At 40.3% G+C, this 26,047-nt stretch overlaps 1 pseudogene; it reads right to left on the bottom strand.

Annotated features, from left to right (window-relative positions):
• LOC149240419 (uncharacterized) overlaps positions 1 to 25,724 on the bottom strand; it is a 38,712-nt pseudogene extending 12,988 nt beyond the window's left edge.
• Between the last annotated feature and the right edge of the window lie 323 nt (positions 25,725 to 26,047).

The raw sequence follows: 26,047 nt of genomic DNA, 5'->3' as shown, positions 1-26,047 counted from the left end.
TATCTCTAAGGGTGAATGCTTGACAGGCTTGCTGGCTGGACCCTCTTGAGAAGGTTATCGACGTCAGAACATTTGGTTGTACTCTTCTCTGTTATTGATTAATAATAGATGACTACTATTATGGTTCCATTCTCATTTGTTTCTGTAATGGTTAATGTGAATTACATCCTTTCTGACTGATGTATAGTTGCTTTTATTAGATTTCACGCTTGTGTTTGTATTTCTCTTCGTGTGTGCAGGTATCTATTCGCGGAGATCGCGGAGGATCATGACCGGCCACAGCGAAGGAGTGAGAGCGGCATCTCTTCATCAAACAATAGCGTTGGAATCCAAGTAGGTGTTCTTTGCCTACCTTTTAATTGCAATTAGGAACTTGCATAGTAGCATTGATTGATTGTTGCTAGACCTATTCTGGGCTAGTAGGGATTGCCTCTATCCGTAGAGGGGATTTACCTCTCCAACAAAGTGTCTTCCCATTAGGTAGGGTCGCCATTTCTTAAGTGCATGGAGTATTGCCAACATTTCCTTCTCATAAATAGCTTTGCTTAAAAACTTTCCCTTGATTGGACGACTTTCAAAAGCAATGGGTCTTTCATCTTGCATTAGAACAGCACCAATTCCATTTCCCGATGCATCACATTCCACAATAAAGGTTTTTGTGAAGTCCGGTGTAGCTAAGATCGGTGCTTGGCACATTGCCTCTTTAAGATGTTCAAAGGCCTTTGTTGCTTCCGAAGTCCATGAAAATGTATCTTTCTTCAATAATGTTGTTAGAGGTGTTGCTATTCTCCCATAATTCTTAACAAACTTGCGATAATACCCTATCAACCCGAGAAATCCTCGCAGATGCTTTATGGATGTGGGGATTTTCCATTCCTTAATGGCTTTAATTTTGCTAGGGTCTACCTTAACTCCTTCATGAGATACAATATGACCCAGATATTCCACCTCCTGGACTCCAAAGAAACATTTGGATCTTTTTGCATATAATTGTTTCTCCTCCAATAGTTGTAGCACCCTGTCAACATGTTCAACATGATCCTTCCAAGACTTGCTGTAGATTAGTATATCATCAAAAAATACTAACACAAATTTTCTAAGGAATGGTTTGAAAATTGAATTCATCAAACCTTGAAATGTTGAAGGTGCATTGGTAAGGCCAAAAGGCATGACCAAAAATTCATAATGACCCTCATGAGTTCTAAATGCTGTTTTCAGAATGTCTTCAGTCTTCATTCTGATTTGATGATATCCTGAACGAAGATCCAACTTGGTGAAGTAAATTGATCCATGCAATTCATCCAATAATTCATCAATGACAGGAATGGGGAACTTATCTTTAATAGTGAGCTTGTTGAGCTCCCTATAATCCGGACACATGCGCCATGATCCATCCTTCTTGTGCACCAATACTACTGGAGCAGAGAAAGAACTTTGACTTGGTTGAATTATACTAGCCTCTAGCATTTCTGCAACCATACGTTCAATTTCACTCTTTTGGACATAGGGATATCTGTACGGCCTAATGTTTGGAGGAACACTTCCTGGAATCAGATGAATAGCATGATCATGATCACGCATAGGTGGGAGACCTTTGGGAGTCTCAAATACCTTGGAATGATTGTCCAAGACTTTTTGGAGATCTGGAGAAATAGATGATTCCGATGTGGAAACATCTAGCGAACATAATTGTGCAATTACACCTCTTTGCTCCTTTTTTAGAAGCTTTGTCATACCATTAGAGCTGATTATCTTTCCTGGTTTCCCTGCAATACCCCTTAATTCAACTTCCTTTCCTTCCGTAGAAAATTTGATGAAAAGTTCTTGAAAATTAAAAGCTATTGTACCCAAGGATTGTAGCCATTGGACTCCTAGTACAACATCAGCACCTCCCATTGGAATGGAAAGCATTGGGCTAGTCAATACATATTCTCCCATGGATAGCTTGATATTATGGCACTTTCCAGAGCAATTTATTGTTCCTCCATTTGCAATCATCACTTGACACTCTGGTGCTGGATATAGGAAGCAATTCAATTCTTTTGCTACCTTACAATGAATAAAATTGTGGGTGCTTCCTGAATCAATCAACACTATTACCTTTTTCTTCTTGATTTGTCCTTCTATCTTGATGGTTTGAGGAGTGGTAATTCCTGCCAATGCATTACAAGATATGGTCGGATTTATTTGTTCTTCATCTAGGCTTTGTTCCTGGAGTATATTCTCTTCTTTTGACCTTTCTTGCTCCTTTTCTTCTTCCTCTTCACAATCTATGTAGAATAATTTCTTCTCAGCACACTTATGACCTTTAGTGTATTTTCTATCACAATTGTAACAAAGCCCTTTTGCTCTTTTTTCTTCTAATTGTTGTGGTGTTAACCTTATAGGTTGTGGAAGACTAGGGGCAACAACACTTCCGTCTTTATAGTTGTGAGTGGTATGCTTCCTGGTTGCCATAATTTTGCTTTCCATTTTTCTTGCTAACCTGAATGCCTTCTCTAATGAATCAGGTTCCCAAAGGCGAACATCATGTTGGATATTATCCTTTAAAGACCCTATGAACACATCAATCCTATGCTCCTCTGGAATATCTTTTACCCTTATGTTCAATTTTTGGAACTCCTCAATGTGCTCCATTATTGAACCCTTTTGTTTGAGACTTATCAATTGGCTAAAAAAAGTGTTGCTTTTTGTATCCTCATAATGTGCTATCAATTCTTCCATAAAAATTGCCCAAGTGATAAACTGTTTACGAGAGAAAAGCCATTGATACCATACAAACTGATTTGGTTCCAAATATAAAGTTGCCATACGTACCTTTTGTGTGTTTTGCACATTATTGAGATCGAAGAATTGCTCCATCTGTAATATCCATGTGGCGGTATCCTTGCCATCAAACTTCCTCATATCGATTTTTGGAACATGGTGAGTCTTCGATCCAACATTAGAGTCTATGGAATCATGATTAACATTTCTTTTGTTCTCATCATGAGTTTCCTTTAGTACCCTTTCATCCTTAGTGACCATTTCTTGTAGCAACTTATTCATATTTATCTTCAATTCTTCCATTTTATCATCCATGCCAACAATTTTAGCATCCATGCCATTCACCTTAGCTTCCATGCCATCCATCTTAGCTTCTACGCCTTTCTTTAAACCATCCATCTTAGCTTCTACATCTTTCCTTAAACCATCCATCTTAGATTCTGTTGCTTTTTGTGCAAGTGACACTTGTTGCACTTGTTCTTGTAATTTTGATATATCATATAGCATTTCTTCTTCTCCTTCATGAGTCATGCTAGAGCTTTCAGGTTCCTTACTAGGTGTTTGCATTTTCTTTCCTCGGGGCATCAGTTACTGATAATAATGCTCTATTATGCCCTTTGAATTCCTTCAAAATAAATTTTCAAACCAAGCTTAAGCAAAAATTTAAGAAAATCGACACACCTTTTTTCACTTTGTAGGAGCTCGATATTGCCTCTGATGTATCTCTGTACTTTTCGATCATCTAGTTCTAAATTTGTAACCTACAGTAGCCCTCTGTGTCCTCTTTCCAATGCCACAAGTCTGACCCAAATTGGATTCTCCAAGGAAGAGTGAAGTGAAATCTCCCACAATGACTTGATTATAGACTAGTTCAGTAGAGCGAACTTGTACAACATGCCACAAGTCACTATTTTGACCTTTGGATCTGAAAAATGCATACAAGAAACTACAGTCTGTCCTATTTCTGTACCTTCCCCAGAGAGAAAGTTATGACGATTTTCCACAGGTCACCTGTTTGGAATGTAATTCAGGAGTCTGCAAAAAGACCAACTTCCTCAGATCATATCTCCGCAAATATAGCGCGAAACGCTCTGAAATTTGGACCCGAGGTTCAGCGCAATTTCTTCTCAAATGGGTTTTTTTTTTGCAACTTCTGAAACATCACAGAAAAAAGTTATAGTGAAAATGCCACGATGACCTGTTTGGAGCAGCGAAACCCTAGAATCCAAAGCTCTGATACCAAATGTTATGAAACCAGCTCAAGAAAAGATAGAAAAGATAGATCAACGCCTTAGAATTCAGCCTCTTCGAGGGGGAAACCTCCTTTACATTACATAAATGAACAATTCTTGGATGATTCAAATGACAAAACCTCCTTTCTATATATAGGAGTCACAATATAATCCAGCCGACCTAACAATAATAATATAAAGCCACAAAAATAACAATAGAGGGATTCTATGGGGCATAGTAATAACAATATGGGGGCAATAGGGGCACAAAAATATTAATAAGCGGTATAACTACAATAGTAATGGGGTAATCACTAGTATTATAGGGACCCAACAACATCTGATTTTGAAAACCCACCACTGGATATCTCGTGAAGGCAAATTCATTGTTCTTTAAATTGTTGAAGCCATTCCTGGGGGTGGTGATCGAGATGCAATTGTTGATTCTGTGGACGACTCGACGCTGCGATGAATACCATGTCAGGTCTCCAAATTCATTGGCTGCTGCAAAAAGCAGGATCTCATCTTCAAGATCGATGTCGTCCTTCACCACGTTGGTTACATTTCATTTGAATTGAGACTCCAATGCCAATATCACCTTTGATATGACTCCTAGGACTCCGAGAGAGACCTTGGTCGCATTGAGATCGGGATCTTTTTGTTTGTCATCTGGAACACTTCCCATCGTTGACAATAGCTTATGCCCAACATTATCTGACTAATTTTTTGTTGGAAATAATACTGAGAGGGGGGGTGAATCAGTATTATCAAGTCAAATATTCCTTTTTCAAAATCAAATGATATACGCTACTTCAGTTAATTAAACCCGCGTATATACGCAACTATGCATAAGGAAACCCGCGTATACAAAGCAAACTTTTAATTTACTTTATCTTTCTGATGTTGATTGTTAATCTGTGTTTCAGAATCAAATAACCAGTAACCAGAAACAGTAAAACAGAGCAGAAAGACAATCGCACACAAGAACACAAGATATAAGGTGGAAACCCAATGTGGGTGAAAACCACCTGCTGCAATTCATCTCTATCTTCCTTTAAATTAGAAACTTCTTTTACAATGTACTGGTGCAGTCCTTTACCAGTATGCAGGCTGCAACCTGCAGAGAGCTACAACCCTCTCTCGTTCTCCAGCTTCTCCTGGAAGGGAGCTACAACCCCCTTAGCTCTTGCACTAGCCAAGATACTAATACGTAGGTGCTGACCTACAGAAGGATACAACCTTCTCTTTCTTGCAGGGACCACGTTTCATAAATTTTCAGACTGGATCCATGAACTTCAATCAAACATCAAGAATTTCTGTATCAAACAATCTCCTTTTCACCAATTAGCACTGAATCAAGTAGACACTTTTCTAACAGTTGTACCCAAATCACAGTAACAACAACTACACACCAAATTCTGAACCCAGAATACTACAGCAATAAACAGAAGCAGCTAGATCATAATTTAAAAGATATACGCTACTTCAACAACCTGAAACCTGCGTGCATACGCTCCTGTGTTTGGACCAACCTGCGTATACGCCGTTTTCATTCACTGAACCAGCGTGTATACGCTCTTTCACTTTACTGAACTTGCGTACAGATCTATAAAGAATAATTCATTCTTTCAAATATTCAGACACTAATTAACCCAGATTGTCAGATTTATAGATCAAGCATGCGCCTCATATAACAGATCAAAATCATACAAAGATACTATTATTCAAGCTTAAAGATTATGACCCATCAATAGAACTTATCCTTCTTTATGCGCTAAGGTTCCTCCTTCATTCAGATCCAGATCTGCACCATAACCCCAATCACAAATATTTCAGATCTAGCACTTATTAGATATTCAATTCATTCAGATTGATTGCCTTGCCAAATGATCTCCTTCCTCTTTTATAGTCTTAGGCCTTTCACAATACCACGGTCCAAAACCATAATAACACAATACCATGAACCCAATACTTGGGGTCAAAACTTTTGGATGCAATACCACGGACGAAAACCATAGGATCAAAAACTGTCGGACTAATACCATGAGCCAACCATGAAAGTGCATGAACTTTTCTCTTCATGAAAGGAACTTTTCTCTGCATGAAAGTGCGTGAACTTTTCTCTATATGAAAGAAAAATTTCTCTGCATGAAAGTGCGTGAAATTTTCTCTACATGAAATAAAATTTTCTTTGCATGAAAGTGCGTGAACTTTTCTTTACATGAAAGAACCTTTTATCTTCATGAAAGTGCGTGAAATTTTCTCTACATGAAAGAGACTTTTATCTTCATGAAAGTGCGTGAACTTTTCTCTACATGAAAGAAACTTTTATCTTCATGAAAGTGCGTGAACTTTGCTGCACTATAATTTATCATCTGAGATGAGTGGGTTGCCATCAAGTACAACATATGTATCATAATGCCAACAATTTTTGCCTTCTCTGTTGCTTCCCTGTAAGCTTTCTGGGCAGTAGCATAATTGCAAGATGCTAGAAATTTTTCTAGCTCATCAGGAGGGATGTAGTCACCCATGTGGTGACCTTTCTTTGGTGGACCCGATAGGGAAGCTGGAGGGGACATTTCATCTTTGGTCTGCTTAGGTGGTTTCCTTAGCTCTTCTGCTGCAACTTTCTTCACATAGTATTCCATCATGGCTATTTGATCTGCTGCTGTGGGTGGTGGCTCAGTGGTGCGGTCACTAGAGGAACAAGCTACATGAGTTGATTGATTTGACCATCTTGAATCTACACCACCAACATCATAGATTGTAGATGCTGGAGTTTGATAATTTGTTCGCTGTTGAGGAGCACCTTTTTGCAAATTGTTGCCTTGTCGTGATGTTGTATTGCTTGTACTGGCAGTCCTAGCATTATGAGAATCCCTCTTCTGTGCAAGTGCTCTTTCTTCTTCAGAAACACAATAATTAGAATATTTGCAGTCAGGACAATGTACATCGAACAAGAACCTGAAAGGTGCATCACCAGGATTTTTTTGCTTGGTAATATTTTCAAAATGTCTCCCATTCTTTGCCACAAAACATGCTAACTTGTCAGCAACTTTCTTTACTTTTGGATCATTGGGTGGATATGGTGCATTTTGGGGGGCATCTTACGAATCCTCAGCGGTATTTGATGCCTCCAACTTTAATCTCTTTGACTGTCTGTCCAAGCCCCTTTTTCCATCTTCACTTTCATCTTCAACTTCATTTGGATCATCATCTTTATAATCATCTAATATATCATTTATTACATATTCATTTTGATTATCACTATTGTGGTCAACATCTTCTTCTCTTGTTTCACCTTGTTCTGTTCCTTCACTTTCACTATCATCTTCCTTATTATTGATTTTCTTTATACATACTTTAACTTCTGCACATGATTTTTCTAAACGTTGAAATGCTTCTTGAATACTAAATTGTTCAACGTAATCAGGATATGAACGTAATGGCACATTGTGCGCGAACTATGTTCAAAGGCCTGCATGATTATATCGTGTGTCATGGCTCTAATACCGCTGTAGCATAAAAACTATACTGAAACACAAAAGACTGATAGCTTGAAGATTTAATTGTTAAATACACACAGGTATTTGTAAATAATAATTTATTATTATATAAAATTGTATAAGATGATATAAGATGATCTCAATGTTACAATGAGGCCCTACTTTTATACCTCAGCAGGTGATCTTTCGTGAATGGGCATGTCTTTTAGACATGCCTTTTCGCTTAATTTAATGACTATTTAACCTAAATAATATTTAATTATTTAATATTTATATTTATTTTATTTATATAATTGTTATGAATTATATTCATAACACAGCCCAAGGAGAGTGAAACCACGCTCTGATACCACTCTATAACACCCTCCTCCCACATCTACCCAAATAACCATGCCAACCAAGGTAAACATGCAACGAGAGGCTACTATGATTGGATTTTACCTCCTATGTTACCTTAAGGAAGTGGAATCGATGAAAGCATAACACACAGAAATTCAACATCATCTTCAGGACCCTCAGGAACCAATCCAATACTTCAGATAGCTTTCCATTGGGTCCTACTAAAGTTTTGACCAACTTAAGATTCAGTCACTCTCAGGCTATAGGCATGACAATGTCCAAAACCCAGAGGTGCTCTCACAAGCTTGCCTGCCAGCGTCCAAAGACTCATTTTTCCAGTTTTGTGCCAACGTCCCCAGGATTTGAGCCACTTTTTTCAGGCCCAGAACCCAAGTCACTGCCCATAATGAAATGATAACTTAGGAGTAGTAAAAGAACAGGAAAACATTGATGAAAAAGCAATAAGTTAAACAATACCTTAATCAAACCCCTACTAGCCATGATAGGCATTTCGTTAAACATATCACAAACACGTAATCTACATGTGTAACCAATAGAATTAAACATAAGGATCTCGTACTTATCTGAGAATCGCTAAGAACCATTGTTCCCTCATGTCATTTGATGCATTATCATTTATTAATTCATAGATACATTATCCATTCATTTACAAGTAAAAACATGTTGAGATCCATACATAGTTGTTGTCATAAAACACACATGTAACCAGCATAGTAACAACATAAATACCATAAATATATCAGTCATAAAATCCACATATACATACATTTACACATGTAAACCAAGGGAACGAATTTATCATTAATGAAGGCAATAAACCAACTGGAGATGGGACTACCACGTTCTACTCGACCGTAGATTGGCCGAGCCAAGTCTCTCTTCAGTCAATCACCCCCATTCCATATTCCAAGCATGAACGTGGGACTCATAGAACACACTACACCGTAAGGAAATTGAGTGCCTCCTAGTCTCTCAGGCTTTACGATAATCCATAGTCTGATCCAGGGATCACTAGGCCCTACACTGAGACACACTCTCTAGGCTTTACCATACATCCCATCGCGAGACTACTAGGCCCAAAGCAGAGAAATCCACCTCTTAGCTTTACCGCATATCTTGTCATTCATCGGCAAGGATTCCTAGGCCCACCGAGGCACACAAACTTGGCTTTACTGCAACCGACAGTCTAGCTCAGGGGTTACTGGGCTAGTGGTTTTGCTGTGATCCACAGTTCGGATCAGGGACCACTAGGCCATGTATTTGTCATTTCGAAGATCCATCCCACTAAGTTTTGAATCCATCCAGCCATCCCACTTCAACTAAAATACGACAACCCATCTCATCAAGGCTGTCTAGAAAGGGCAAGGCTAGGTTGAAGAACACTGCTACACCTGGAAAAACCCATGCCATGATAGAAAATAACCACATGCAATACCATGCATGCCAAATCTTGCAAGGAAAATACACATGCAAGTTGATCCCTGCAATGAAGCCTGTTATAGCTATTTGATCCAACCTTTCCTTGCTTGATCTTTGATTCCTTTTGACTTCTTTGCCTTTCTTGCTCCAATGCCAAAGTGCTCCAAGAAACTCTAAGTGTCTAAGAGTGAGAGAGAGAGGGAGAGAATAATGAGAGAGCTCCAAAACTCAATTTACAAAAGGTTACCAACTAATCCTTATAAGCCTTTTTATCAACGAGGCCTCTATTTTCTTCATTTTCCATTATTTTCCTTCATTTTCCTCCTCACATGCAACTTGTGACCTTTCACCTCATATTTCTCCTAATTTCCATTATTTTCATAAATAATGTGCAAAAAATGCCATTTTGCCTTTCCAAAGCCTTAACCATCGCCTTTTCCAATTTCCTTAGCCATAAACAATGAGATGAACACCATCCCCCCTAGGATGTCTTGCCCAACATTAAGCTTGGAATACATGTCCCATCATTCGTGGTATATATATATATATATATTTACATGGATTTTTAACGAGGGTTGTTACAATATTGCTAAGAGTGAATCCTCTAAATGATATTTCATAACGGTTATGAAACTCTCCACGTGCTTAATAGAGAGAAAGGAGCTAGGAATGAATAGTTATTTACTAAGTTTTTACAAATGGGATGTCAATTCAAATGAGTTTAATTGTGGGGTAAACTCTATGGTTAAGCATGCTTGAGTTGGATATGCATGGGATGGATGAATTTCCCAAGAAGTCATGATTATCAAGTGTCAATCCTAAAGGTGACAATTAATGATTTATTTCTCTAGCATCAATTTCATTTCTTCGAGACATTGAGGGATAAGAGGTATATCCAAGCTCATAAGAAATGGATATTAGTGAATGAGGTTCATCAAAGATGAAATATTTATGAAGGACCTTAATATTCTAGCAAAAAATCTCAAAAAGTGATAATTCATATGTTAGACCATATCAACCCACGTCAATCCACATGTGCTTAATAAAAACAAGGAAGCTCTAAATGAAAGTTCATAAGCCACAATATTTACTTAGATTTTACTCATAATGTAGCAAGGTAAATAAACTTAACTATAAATAGAAATTCCACAACTAAACATAAATTGTAGGAGTATAGATGACATTTTTGAAAAATCCTAAATAACATTTTTAATCATATTAAACATAAATTGTATGAGTATAGATGACATTTTTGAAAAATCCTAAATAACATTTTTAATCATATTAGGATGGGACAATTCACTATATAAATGAAATAAGTTATACTTTAATTGCATTTTTCATAATTATTAATTAAAATAAATATAATCAAAGAAAATCATTTAAAATTGTTTTAATTACATATTTAAATATGTACCTTTTTTTTATTATATAAAACGTATATCAAAAACTCAAAAATATAAATCATTACTTAAAACTTTTAATATTAATAAACATTCATTCTAATATATATATATATATATATATATATAACATTTAAATATTAAGTATTTATGATAATTGTTAACGAAAAACTCCGGCGTTGAGAAAAGTAAGGCTTTGCAACTTGAACTAGGGTTAGGGTTTTAACGTTGGGCACCATGGCAGGACGCACAGGGGGGAGTGATGCTCCCTCCTACAGTCAATTAGTTATGGATAGAAGCAAGGGCGCGGGAAAGAAGCATTTCAAGAAGCCTATGGAGAAGGCAACAGGGGCAAGTAACGTGACACATTGGGAGGAAACAGACCTCATGAACAGGAAGGGGAGCAGCAGAAAGTTAGTAAGGAAAAGGATAAAGGGGATAGCAATCAAAAACCTACTCCTATAAGGACATTTGGGGTCTGCAAACCTAAGTCGAACACCATTCCTCGGGTCATCTTGAGCGACCCTGTGCTACAGGCGCATAGGGATCATATGATGGAACATGCGGTCATCTGCAAATTCATGGGAATATGGCTGACAGAGAGGGCACTGCATGTCTGGATAAGGAGCCACTGGAAGCCAAAGGGGGAAATAAACCTTCATCTAGGATCTTGACAGTAGTATTCACAAGCCTAGAGGATAAAGACAGAGTGTTTGAAGGAGGACCATATTTCTACACTGTTGTAGGCCTCTACATGTGGCCATGGATAATGAACTTTGTTCCAGAACGCGAGACATTTTCATCGGTACCGGTATGGATCAAACTCCGTTCCTCTGGATTATTGGTTACCAGAATCGTTGAAAACAACAGGCAAAAAACTGGGGCATTTTCTAAAGGTCTCAAATGAGACTCTAAAAGGAAAATACACCTCCTTTGCACGGATCTGTGTGGAAATGGACTTATCTGGGGCACTTTTGGACGTGATAATTTTAGAAGTATATGATGAAGAATGGGTACAGGCGGTGGACTATGAGCACTTCCCATTTAGGTGCCGCAAATGCCATGAGCATGGGCCTCTATATAGAGACTGCCCAACAAACAACATCGAGAGAAATGTGAAAACCACCGTGGATAAAAATCCTGAGGGTTTTACCAAGGTTGGGGGCAAAGGGAAAGGCAGAAAGAGGCTGCAAAAGAATATCAATGAGGAAAAACAACCGAACCACAATAGCTTTAATATCCTAGAAGAAGAAGAAGGAAACAAAGAAACAAACCAGGAAATGGAGAACATTATCACTGAGAAGGAAAGGGATGAAAGCATGGAAGATATCATAGAAAACATGATGGAGATAAATAGGGGCCATGAGATGACTCCAAGTGAGGAGGGAACAAAGGACCATGAACTGCAGGAGATTCTAGATAGGGAAAATCTGGATCTGGAGAAATTTCTGGAACAATGAATGAACAAAGGAGTGGACTCCTTGCCAAAAGAGGAATATGACAGGGTTCAACAGCTCTTCCTATGGAGTCACAAATGAAGGGAACTAGAGTCAAAATAAATCATGAAATCCAGGAACATAGAGGGATCAAAATGATGGAGGAGACACAGGCACAATCTCCAAAGAATCCAGGCAAGAAAAGAGGAAGAAAAAGACAGAAGGAGTTTCTGAACGAATGTGGGAAACTATTGATTAACTTAGGTAATATGAAAGAGCTTACCAGTTACTCCTTTACAAACCTTCCTTAATGAAGCTCACAACCTGGAATATTAGAAGCATAGAAAATAGAAGGAAACAGAGAAATCTCAGTACTAGAATAAAAGAAGAAAAACCAGATATGGTTTTTATTCAAGAGACAAAATGTTCGATGGATAAGATTAGAGAAATTCATAATAAATGGCTAATCAAGTATGAGTATCTAAAGGTTAAAGCAAAAAATTCAGTGTGGGGGATTATCACGCTGTGGGATCCACAAAAATTTGGAATCCTGGATGCTGAGGCATCTAGGAACTACATTTCTTTGGTTTGTCAACCTTTAGGTGATAAGGAGATATACATGATCACAAATGTCTATGGACCTCAAAAGCAAGAAGACAAACTCAAGCTTCTCACCTCCCTTGAGGAACTAAGATTAAGACACCGTAATATGCCCTGGATCGTTGTAGGAGATTTCAATATGATAAGATCTCTTACAGAGAAAAATGGCGGTATCAGACAGCTAGGCAGAGACTCCATGGCCTTCCAGAACTTCATAATGAACATGGGGTTAGTGGACACTGGAAAAATAAATGGGACCTTCACTTGGAACAACAAAAGGGGAGGAGCTTCACAAGTCGCATCTAGACTAGACAGATTTATTATCTCAGAGGACCTCTTTCTCTCAGGCCCTGCCATAACAACTTCTATTCTTCCCTTTGGAGGTTCGGATCATTGGCCTGTACAGCTGGAAGCCACTTTTATGGGTACACCAAGAAATAGACCTTTCAGGTTTGAGAATGCCTGGCTCTCTCATCCTGAATTCACCAGTAATATTGACAAATGGTGGAGAGAGGATCTAAACATTCAAGGCACTAGAATGTTCCTGCTCCAATAGAAACTTAAACATATCAAATCCAAGCTTAAAGGTTGGAACAAAAAGGAATTTGGCAATATCTTCAAAGCCAAAAGAGAAGCAGAGCAGAAACTCTAGGAGATCAATCAGATCAACATCACAGAGGGCTTTACAGAGGAACGAAAAAAGTTAGCTGATTCTTTGCGGGAGGAATGGGAAGAACGGTGTTTGCAAGAGGATATTTTCTAGAGGCAGAAGTCAAGGATTCAGTGGATTGAAGAGGGAGAAAGAAACACGAAGTTCTTTCATAAATCCACAATGGATCACAGGGCACACAACAAAATCACAAAGCTCAAAGACTCTCAAGGGAGAGAAATCATTTCTCACACAGACATGGAATCTCTCCTTGTACAACATTTCCTCAGTATTGCAGAGGAGCTTCTGGGGGATAGATCCAGGTTCATTAACCATTTCACTCAATATATCCCTCAGCTAGTTACCAGAGAAGATAACCACAATCTTAACAGGTTAGTGTCGGAAGAGGAGGTCAATGAAGTGATCAATGAAATGCAAAATGGAAAAGCTCTAGGCCTGGATGGGTTCAATGTAGACTTCTTCAAAGCATGTTGGAAAATAGTCAAATAGGATATCCTTGAGGTGGTGGAAGACTCAAGAAGATCCAAAAAGGTTCTGAAGGCATTTAATACTTCCTTCATAGCTTTGATCCCAAAAAAGGAAAATGCCATGACTCCAGATGGCTTCAGACCCATAGCCTTATGTAATGTGGTGTATAAAATTATTTCCAAGGTGATCGCCAGTAGACTCAAGCCCATTTTACCAGCTCTCATCTCAGAGGAGGAAACACGCTATGTGGAAGGAAGACAAATCCTCAATAATATCATCCAAGCTCATGAGGTGGTACACTCTCTGTTACACTAAAAAATGTCACCATGGCTATTTACAGTTGGTATGGCTCTATCAACAGTCATACTACCCTCTTAAGCAAGTCTTATGCCTCTGCTATCCATGTCAAACTCCAAGAAAGAGAGAAAGTCTTTAAAAATGTGTTTATCTCTGGGACGCAGGTTCTCTCAACCTTGCCTGCGGGTACGCACCTAATGTTCACTATGTCTGCGTCCAAAGACGCTCTGTATCTAAAGGGGCAGGTGCGTCCCTCTGAAAAGGTTAAAATGCGCAAGTTTTATCTTCAAAAACTTACTTGTGGTCATTTCTAGAGCATTCTAGAAGGTTGTTTGACGTGTATGAAGCGCCTCCAGATGGTTCATGTACCCCTAACAAAGAGGAACTTATCCCATCAATAGGGGAGCTATCCCACCCAAAGAGGGGATTATCCCATTGATGTTGGACCTGAATAACTTCCTTTTGAGCACTATAAATACAGGCATTGGGCCAGAGGGAGAGGAGGCTGAAAGTTAAACATTCCTAAGGGTAAATGCTGCTGGAATTGGGACCTCTTTGTGAGAACTAGTGAGGAGAGATTGTCATCTTTGCTTGTTTCCATTGGGAGGAGGGTGAGCTTTGTCAAAGTAAAGGAAGACTCTTGTGGACCCTGGAAGGAGCTTGCACAACACCAAGGCTCAGGTTGTAATGGTTCCTTTTTTGTTACCTTTAATGCAAATTAGTCCATTCTTCTCAATAACTTGTTGTTTATGGGTTATTTCATGTACTCCTTGGTCTACATGTTGAATATGCTTTGTTTTATGTTATAATCAGGTGCTATTTAATGGTTTTACTGTTGGTGGTTGCAGGTTTTGGAGAAAAGGAGGAGCTCATCCAGATCAACAAAGCTTGGACTTCTACAACAACGTTTGGACAAAGGTAAGGGTCTCGTACTTGATTTCTCATATAATGATGTATGTTTAGAGAAGGATAGCTCTACTTTGTTTTGTTTGTCATTAGAATGTCTTAGACTTCTAGGAAGGTCGGTTGTGTCCGCACTATTGACTGATTCCGCGTGACAAATTGGCTACTCCGCTGGGGATCCATTGTTGTGAAGAGTCTTTTCCTTTGAATGAACTTTGCTCTGAGAAAATTGGTTTATTTTTCTGGTTTTTTACTGTGTGAACTTGTATTTGGGTGGATTAGCTTAGGATTAGAGTAGTTTTAGTTTTTCTTGAATTTTTCTGAAGGACGCACCCTCTGAGTGTTGCACAGTGCGTCCCTGGACGCACTGTAGCCGTGTGCACAGAGCGGGCCCGCACCTGTCTTAACAGGCTGCCTGCGTCCCCTGCTAAAATTTGAGAAAAGTCCATTTTTTGCTTTTTTCCTCTTAGATTTTGGTTTTTCTTAGTTTTTTCTGCCCAGATCCATAGCTCTCTTGTCAAAGATTTTCCCCTGAACTTGTTTCAATAGCATTAAGTGTTTTAGTGGATTTCATAGAAGTTTGACCCATAGGGTTTGATTTTTGAGTGGGTCTTGTAGTGACTTTGACGGTGGAAGTTGTCAAGCCTTAGATATCTCTGGTTTTGTCAGCATTCTTAGAAGTCAGACCTATCGTTAAGTCTACCTATGAGAGTATCCTCCCTTTGAGTGGTCTCTTTGGCAAATTTCGAAGTACTTTTTGATTAAGTATTGAATTCCATTTTATAAAAAGAACAAAAAGATTAGATTTTTGTTTTGACTGGTTTTTGATTCTGCATTAGCTGGTCCTTGATTTGATTTTGGTCAAGTAAAACATCCAGGAATCATTTTTGTAAGCTTCTGTCCTCTTTAAGTTTTGCTTGTAGGAAAATTTCCTTTGAGTTTGTTTTTGCGTGATTTTGGCTTGATTTCCTTTGTTTTGATAAAATTAGTGTTTGATAAATAATTTCATTTGCTTGGCTAGTTTAGGCAAAATACAAAATTCTTTTGGAATCGAATTTGCTTTAGTAGCGTTTTTAAGTTTTTGAAGAAAAGGAATTCTTGTGAGTAAATAGAGGTTATGAGTGCATGTTTTTGGAAAAAATAAAAAGATAAAAGAATTGTTTCTTTGGTTGTCTTTATTAAGAAAGTTGCTTTTATAAAAATTGCATTCTCTCAACTCTCTTAGTTAAGCAATTCATCGAAAAGCAAAGTAGTGGGTAAATCATCCTAGGTTCATTTTTGTAGTGGTTACGAGTCGAGTCAACACACCACTAGTTTCATCTCCACCACCCTTTGTCTTAAGGAAGCCTTAAAAAATTAACGCTTAAAGTAAAATTGACGTAGTAATTTTTATTTACTAGGGCTCTAAAACACCAACATAGCTTAGGCTAGTGTCTTGGAGTAGGAGAGTAATAAAATCTCCAAGACAACAAAACCAAACAAGTAGTTTATCTTGTGATAGAATAAATCCAACTGTTTCATTTGCACTCTGGGAAAGCTCCTCTTAAAGGAGAAGCACGAGCTCGTGTTCGAACCAGTGAGGGGATCATTCCCCCCTCGTTGGGAACGACGCCAGACACGCACGTATTACAAACGGTAAACCTCGGATTAACCATTGTCGAGGAGCCAGGGGTCACTTATCGGTAAACCTTGGATTATTGTCAAGGAGCTGATAAGGGGATTGAGCTTGCTACTCTGCCCTTGCGTGCTGTCGGAGTTTAGACTGTTCCCCCAGGTGTACTTGTCGCTGTTGGTAACCTTAGTGACCATAATATTTAGGGTTCTACCGAGGTGACGGTGGAGGGAAGGTCCCACTGTACCTGGAGCAGACGTCGGTTATACTCACTTAGATTTTCCGGGGGGTTCACTTCACTCGAGACGGTTAAAGTGGAGGAACTTGTGCCGGTCTATTCATTAAGCAGGTTGCCGGGGTAACTGTTCCACCCGCCATTTCTGTACTGAATCCAGCGAGGTTGGGCTTCATCACCAACTAGCGCTTTTGGTCCGGAAGACTACTGTTTGTGTTTGGTTTGACGCTCTAGATTCTTTAGGCGTGTGCTTCAAATTTGTTTGGTTCTTTAGAGACTTTAGGTGGTTTGATTTGAAATTTTACTTTGTTTTCGTGTGTAGTATTTAAAAAATCTTTAACTGTGGCGGAATTACCGAGACAGTCCCGTAGACTTCGGGGCCAGTCTCCTGAGACTGTTTCTGTGGCCGAATTGTTGAGGCGATCCCGTAGACTTCGGGGTGAACCTCCTCGAGACGACCCAAGTGTCTTAGAAGGTTTAAAGGTCCTTGTAACTCCTCCTAGTGGCAGTAGAGTAGGTTCACCTGAAGAAGGAGAATCTTCCTTGGTAGTCCATCCAGATTACCAAAGTTTAGAGACAGGTTATAATCCCGAAGCTGTTACAGTTTCTGAGCTTGTTGGTAGTTTTTCGTCTGCTAGCGATATAGGCGAAGAACCCGAAATATCTGAACCTGTTACTCCAACTTCTAGTGTTCCAGATTCACCTAAGGTTGAAAGAGTCATAACCGAGAATCTTCCTTCTAGATTAATTGCTATTGAAGAACTTGTCCTAGAAGAAGAAGTAGGTCCTGTTCTTGAAGATCAACCAACTATTGAACTAAGAGAACGTGAGTCTATCTTTTACAGCCCTCCTAGAAGTACTACTTGGTATCTTGCGTTAACTAATTATCTAGACAACCTAAGTCCCGGTTTTTCTCCACCTCGTACTCCTTTTCCATCTAGAGGTATATATAGTCCTGTAAATATGTCTGGTCAGTCGTCCATGTTTTCTCAATCATCTGAATCATTTTTACATGGCGGTCCTTTTGTCCCCCCTGGATATCAGTCACCTTCTGGTACCTTTGCGGGGGCATCTCCTCAACCTATTGATCATGGGTTATTAACTGGAAACAGTGGTAATATACCATTGGGTGTAGGAGACATTTACATAATGTCAGGTTCAGTTCCCGTTTCTCAACCTCAAGGTGGCCAATTACCGCCTGGGGGGCAACCTCAGTTAACGCTTGGGGGACAACCTCAAGGTACACAAATTGGGCCTGGGGGGCAACCTCAAGGTCAGTATACACCTATGGTGCAATACATGCCTCAAGGTCAACCCCAGCCTCAATATGTACCCCAAGGTCAACCTCAGTATCAATATCAACCTCAAGGGTGGCAACCTCAAGGATGGCAACCCCAAGGGTATCAACCCCAAGGGTATCAACCTCAAGGTTATCAACCTCAAGGTCAAGGTCAAACCCAGTATCAGTATTTACCTCAAGGTTATCAACCTCAAGGTCAATACTCGAGTCAAGGTTATCAACCACCTCAAGGTCAGTCATATATTCCAAGTATGGGAACTGCACCTTACAATTATCAATCTTATCCTCAATCCAGTTATGGATCTCAGTATCCTCAACCTGTTACGGGTCAATACCCCGGAATGTTAGTGTGGGATCCATCATAAGGTCAGCAGGTGTTGCAGCCAAGTTTACAGTTGTTACCTCAAGCTGGACAAACCGTCGTTTCTGGTACACCCCAGCAACCACAACCTGTCCAATCAACTATTCAAACTCCTGTAACTTCGGTAGTTACTCAGTCGCCAATTGCACCTAGTACTCCATCTCAAACGACTGCTGCAACTACCGCACCATCTGTCCAGTCCACCGCACTTACTTCTGGAATATCGACGGCTCCGGTTTCTACTGTCTCTGTAACCACTCCTCAGACATCTTTACCGTTGTCTGGATCCACCATTCAAACCACGGTTCAGATGCCTACAGGTCAGCCTGGTATAAGTACGGTTGTTACTACTCAACCTAAATTTGTTCACCAACCATACCAGGGACAGTACCAACCCGGGCAAGCTGTCCAACAACCGGTTTACCAGTATCAACCGTATCCTGGGTACACTTATCAACAACCTCAACAACCCCAATATGGTCCGGTTAATCCTGGTTTTCCAGGAGGATATAATATCCCAAATGCGACTCCTGTTCCTAGTTATCCTGGATATCCTCCTCCTGGGGCTGGTCTTGTGACCCAGACTTTTAGAGATCCTAACCGGCAGTTACCGTTTATTGCAACTTTGGATTTACCAGACTTGACGCGCCTGACGAATGATCCAATTCAATATCTTCCGTTCTGGCCGCCAATGCCAAATAAGTTGCCCAGCGATATACCCAAGTTCGAAGGTAAGTCTGGAGAGGATCCGTCCAATCATGTGATGACTTACCACCTCTGGTGTGCTTCAAATTCTATCTCAGATGATTCCATCCGCTTACGTCTTTTCCAACGTACACTCATTGGTCTCGCGGCCAAGTGGTACATTGAGTTACCACGGGCCTATTTTTACAATTTCAGCCAGTTAGCTACCTCGTTCCTAACTCACTTTCAGTTGCCGGTCAGATACGATAACGACACGGAATTATTAACTTCACTAAAGCAATCGACGTCCACGTATATTTCTGATCACATTCATGAGTGGAGGCATCGTAGGAGGTTAGTCAAAGTTTTTATCCTGGACCAAATCTTAGCTGAATGGTTTGTTAAATCATTATTACCGAAGATTACTGAAGATGTAGCTAAGGCCGGAGTAGTTACTGAGGAGCAAGTCATTGCTCAGGCGCAATACCTTGACTTGGTTTATACTCAGTCGGGTACGTTACACGTGAAGATCCCAGATCTTCCAAAATCAAATCAAATCGCTGCTACTCCTTCGGGATCTCATGCTGCTGATGGTATGATTGGTATCGTGAATACAAAGAGTAAGAAGAAGTCTTCCAAGGCTTCAACCACTCCTATAATCACTTTGCCTGATTCCCCTACAGGAGAGTCTTCTCCCGAACTTACCGCCGACATTCACGCTGTAGAGTCATCTACGGCCAAATCAAAGAACGGTGGGAAGAAGAAAGGTAAGAAGAAAGAGAAAGCAGATAAGGCTCCAAAGGAGAAGAAAGAGAAGTCAGAACCTAATGACGAAAAACGCAAACCTAAATATCCTTGTTTAATTTGTGAAGAAGATCATTTCACAAGAGATTGCCCTCATCGGGCGGAGGTTGTGAAAATCGTTAAGGGTTCCCCAACTCCTGCTGTTTTGAAAGATCCATTTCCGAAGCAGGAGAGTAAGATGATAGGCTCCTCCTCGAATGCTAGTGAAGAACCCATTTTAATGATGTCTCACGTACGGATTGTGACTCGATCGCATGATTATGGTAGTAAGAGTCCTGTTGATGGTAAAGAAGCAGAATCTTCTCATTCTAATCCATCAACCTCAGCTCCCGGTTCCGATCCACTACAGATCGAGAAACCTAACCCAGACTTGGTAATCAAACCGCTCGCCAAGGGTATACTTCGAAAATCTGCTTCCAATCCACATGCGAGAGCAGCTCAGAATTATAATATTGTTGAGGACTTAGCTGTTTCACCCTCAACAATGTCGGCCTTGGAAGTGCTGCAATCATGTCCAGCACAGCGTAAATTACTATTGTCGGCTATAGGAGCTGTTGATATTCAGGATCCGAACCTGATAATCTTCGATCTAGAAAATAGTACACCACGTCTCCCTCATCAAATGGCTTTCCAGATCCCAGTGATAGTAAAAAACAGACCCATTCATAGGACTGTAATTGATGAAGGAGCTTCCACGTGTATTATGTCGATTCAATGTTGGAGATCGCTTGGTTCTCCTACATTGAACCAGTCCCCGACCATTATTAAGGCCTTCGATGGCCGTGGGTTCCATCCGTTTGGCTTTCTTCAGGATTTGCCTATAGGGGTTGAAGGAAAAACCGTTAGTCTAGATGTGGAAGTGGTTGATGCCCCTCTAGATTACAACCTTCTTTTGGGTCGAAGTTGGTCTTACGCTATGACAGCGGTCGTGTCATCGGTCTTCAAACTTATAAAATTTCCACACAATGGTAAGATCATGACCATAGATCAGCTGACTTATTTTTCATCTGACCCAGCCTCTTTTGAGAGTATTCAGCATGTCAGAAAAACGACAATCCCTTATCGGGACGTTGGCGTAGGTTTAGTTAAAGATTCCGGTTTACTGGGAACTTTTCCTTTCCCTCCAATCAACGCAGACCCTTCGTTTGCAACAATTCATATGATTACATCAGAAAATATTATCTATGATGATCCTTGGATCGTCCCATCTGAATCTGAGATAGACTCATTCGGTAATGTTATGCCTTTGAGTCCATATGAAATTGCTTATGAAGCAGTTATGTCTTTTTCCGACACTAGTTCAACCCAAATTGACCAAATGAATGTGGTCGATGAAGAGTCACTTTTCACATCAACCTCAGAACGGATAAAGTTTCCTGAAGTTGTGTCATCTGACGAACAACTTCGCGAAACCCTAAGTGTAGACGATCTACCATGGGAAGATCTCCATCGTAGATCTTCGTTTTTACCTGAAGATGATGATTTTGAAAAGGATTTTTCATCTATTTTTACCACTGAATATGTCAAGGACGCTCAGAATCCAATGAAACATCCTGATTCCGAGTTGAATTTAGCAAATATTTCTCATACTATTGCCATTGACATTTCAGTAAAAACTGGAACTATTGAGAACATTCATATAGGTGCCTCATGTACAGACGATGAAATTCAAAGTTACAAGGCCCTATTCCAAGAGTTCCGCAACGTGTTTTCCTGGTCTTACGAGGAGATGCCAGGAATTGATCCCTCCATTGTTGTTCATGAAATTAAAACTTACTCGGACGCTAAACCCGTTCGGCAACGTCTGCGTCAGATACACCCTAGGAAAGCGGCTGCAATAAAAGCAGAAGTTGAGAAGCTGTTGAAAGCAGGTTTCATTTATCCAATCCCGTTAACGGATTGGGTTTCGAATATTGTTCCGGTCAACAAGAAACAAGGAACAATAAGAATCTGTATCGATTATAGGGATATAAATCGTGCTTGTCCAAAAGACAACTATCCCACGCCCTATATCGATCAAATCATTGATGATTGTGCCGGCAGTGAAATATTTTCCTTTATGATGATTTTTTCCGGATACAATCAAATCAATATTCTACCTGCTCATCAACCAAAAACGGCTTTCATTTGTCCTTGGGGAACATTTGCTTACTGCAAACTACCTTTTGGACTTAAGAATGCCGGAGCCACTTTCCAACGGGCAATGTCTTACGCGTTTCACGACATCAAACACATTGTGCAACTGTATCTCGATGATTTGTCTGCTCACTCCTTACGTCGAGCTGATCACCCTGTTCACTTACGAGCTATTTTCATGAGGTGTCGGCATTATCGAATTCGTTTGAATCCACACAAATGTGTCTTCTGCATAGAAGTGGGACGATTGCTAGGTTTCGTTGTTTCAAAAGCCGGTATCCGTGTCGATCCCTCGAAGGTAGAAGCTATCGTCAAATTGCCTCCTCCTTCGAGTTTACGCCAACTCCAAAGTTTGCAAGGGAAAGCAAATTTTTTACGTCGATTCATTCCTAACTACGCCGAGATTACGAAAGGTTTCACCCGGTTGTTGAAACAAAATGTTCAATTCTTTTGGGATGAGATAGCTCAGAAATCTTTTGATGCGCTCAAACACGCGTTAACCCATGCACCGTTGCTGCATCCTCCCAACTACAATCAGGATTACCTTTTATATCTCGCCGCCTCCCACTCCACCATCGGAATGGTTTTAGTTCAGGGAGATGAACTCGGAACGGAGCATGTGATATATTATCTTAGTCGGACCTTAAATCCCACTGAGTTAAAATACTCACATGTGGAAAAGTTGGCTCTGGAAGCTGTTCAAGCTGTTCAGCGATTTCGTCACTACATCCTTCTCCGCAAAACTATTGTGATTTCGGATTGCAACCCTATGACCTATATTTTGTCAAAACAATTGCTAGGGGGCAAGTACTCCAAATGGATCGTCATCCTGCAGGAGTTCGATTTGGAGTTCGAAAAATCCAAGTCTAAGAAATCCTTAGTTTTTGCTGAGTTAATGTGTGATTTCCCGTATACTGATACAGAGACTGTGGCAGAGGAGCCCATTGCGGACAAATATTTGTTTCTTATCAGTACTTTAGATCCGTGGTATGGGGATATAATCATCTATCTCCAAAACCCAAACCTTTCGGCCTGAAGCTTCAAAGTCAGAACGTCGAAAAATTCGGTTTGAATCCCAGCAATACAAAATTATTGGAGATACACTTTATCGCAAGGGGGCAGACTTAATTTTTCGACGTTGTTTAACTCACGAAGAGGCTGAGAGGGTTTTGAATGACTGTCACTCTGGAGCATGTGGTGGTCATATGTCTGGGTATGCCACAGCTCAGAAGGTGTTGCGCGCTGGCTATTTCTGGCCGTCTATGTTTAAAGATTGTATCATTGCGGTCCGGAAGTGCCACAATTGTCAAGTGTTTGATCGCAAGATGCGCGCACCACCTGCTCCACTCCACCCTATAATTGCCGTTGGACCATTCGCCAAATGGGGTATCGATTTTATTACTTGTAACCCTCACTCGGCCGGGGGGCATGCGTATATCATCCTCGCGGTTGATTATTTTACTAAATGGGTTGAGGCGATGCCTACATTCGACGCAAGCGGCAAAACAGCTGCAGTTTTCGTATTCAATCATATCATAGCTAGGTTTGGTGTCCCACAAGCAATCAGTACTGACCATGGGAGTCATTTTCGAAACATCATGATGACTGAGCTTACAAGCCAGCTTGGTTTGCGCCACGACAGTTCTACTCCTTATTATCCGCAAGCCAACGGCTTGGTTGAATCTATCAACAAGGTTCTAGTCATCATGATTCGACGGATCATTGGTATCCATCGGTCGAATTGGCACAAAATGTTATTTTCGGCGCTATGGGCATATCGAACCTCAGTAAAAACTTCAACAGGGTTCACTCCTTTCCAGCTAGTTTATGGCTTGGAAGCTGTGTTACCCATTGAATGCGAAATCCCATCACTTCAAATGGCTGTCGAATTACTCCCAGCTACTTCCGAAGAAGAGAAACGTCTGTTATACTTAGCTAAATTGGATGAGACTCGACGTGAAGCTACTTTAGCAATCGAGACTCACGCGAAGCGAATGAAAGCTCAGTATGATAAGAATGTGACCCCTCGTAGTTTTTCGGAAGGAGACCTAGTGCTATTATATGATCAAGCTAACGATAAGCTAGGTGCTGGAAAATTCGTTCCTATGTGGCATGGGCCCTACATTGTAAAGCGAAAGCTAGCAAAAGGGGCCTATGAGTTAGTAGATTTTGATGGGGACTCTTTGGGCAAACCCAGAAATGGGCTTTACCTTAAGAGGTATTATGCTTAAATGATAGGTGTGGAGAATTTTTTAGTTAGGTTAGATTTACTTTTCTAGCTAGTATATTTGTTAGTTTAGTCAGTGTGCTTAGTTTAGAAGAGTGTGTTTTCGTCGTTATTCTGGCTTATCTTGGTTTTGCTCTTGATATTGCAGATGTCGACGCCTCTCCAAACGTATATAGGATTTGCTGATGGTGCTTGTCGTAGTACACGGAATATCTCTTCCGCAGCTTGGGTTATCTATTCGCCCTCTGACGAGTTAGTTTCTATGCATGGGGTAAGCCTTGGTCAAACAACAAACAACATTGCAGAATACAGTGCAGTGATTGAATTATTATCTGAGTCTATTTCATTTGGGATTCAGAGTTTGATAGTAAGGTTGGATTCTGAACTCGTTGTATTACAGCTTAATAGGGTTTATGCCATTAGAAATCCTGTGTTGTTGAGATTGTTTTTGAGGGTGCGTCTCTTGGAACGTGGATTTGATTATATTGAATATCAACATATTCCAAGGTCTTTAAATACATTAGCATATGCATTGGCGTCTCGAATGTTAAATAGACATTTGTAAACAATCATAAATGCAAATTTATAAACATTTCATCATACATGTTAAACAAAGTAAGCCGGTAATAATGATATATATATATAGATAGAAGTGTGTCAAAAAAATATACATCGCCTTCGATCATAGGTTTAAAACACCTTATGATCGGTAAAATGATAAGTACAAAATGTCAAAAAATGTCACATGTGACTACAAAGGTGACCATCCAGTCACTGGTGATGCTCTTTGTAAGACACTACTGCCCGGCCACCTTACATAAAAACCCCCTAATATGCCCCGGGACCGCGACTACATAGCGCTGCAGTCTGATAGGAATGTCGTCTATAGTCGTATCCGGTATGCCTACCGTGAGACGCTCTAGGTCATGCTCCAACTCGACTAGCATCTCTGCGGCCGCATCCTGTGGGGCCGGTGGTGGTGCAGGTGGGTGTCTCCTCTCGAATGCCCGGAGATTGGCTGGACGCCTTGGGCCTACATCTGCATTTTAAACATTTTTACTGTCAGTTTAAGGCGATATATATAAAAACAAAAAAAAATATACATAGCTTAAAAAATCTTGTGAAAAACAAAGTACCTCTATCATCCCATTGTTCTCCCTGTGGAAGAACCATGTCCGGATCATTCGAAAAATCTACGCCGGCATACGGAAAGTCCTGAATCGCAAACACCTGGTCCTCTAACCAGTGAAAGTAACCATCAGTAAATCGAACAACTGTCGTACCCTCGTCAGGATGCCGAGCCATCACTGTAACCCATCGTATCAGCTTTGGCTCCCGAGGACCCAAAATATCAACAGTGAGATGCTGAGGGATCAACACCGGAACTCTCTCTAAGGCAAAGCTCACAACTATAGGCCCATATCCAAAGGTCTTTAGTTGTCCGTTCTTTGCCCTGGTCAGTTGGGCTTTCAAGTTAGCCGACACCGCATCGCACCAGTTGAAGATGGTTCCTTGGAGACAGTCAATTGCCATCCGCATTTGGGACCCAGTGGCAATATGTAGAGTGGTTGAGCCACAAATCCTGGTCACAGTGAAAGCTAAGACCATGAGTTCACGCCGAGAGATGT

The sequence above is a fragment of the Pinus tabuliformis genome, chromosome 8, assembly GCF_031772625.1.
Source record: "Pinus tabuliformis cultivar Carrire ecotype Pingquan chromosome 8, CPIR1, whole genome shotgun sequence".
Lineage (NCBI taxonomy): Eukaryota > Viridiplantae > Streptophyta > Pinopsida > Pinales > Pinaceae > Pinus > Pinus tabuliformis.
The sequence above is the reverse complement of the archived record's forward strand: the minus strand, read 5'-3'. Positions and strand labels throughout refer to the sequence as shown.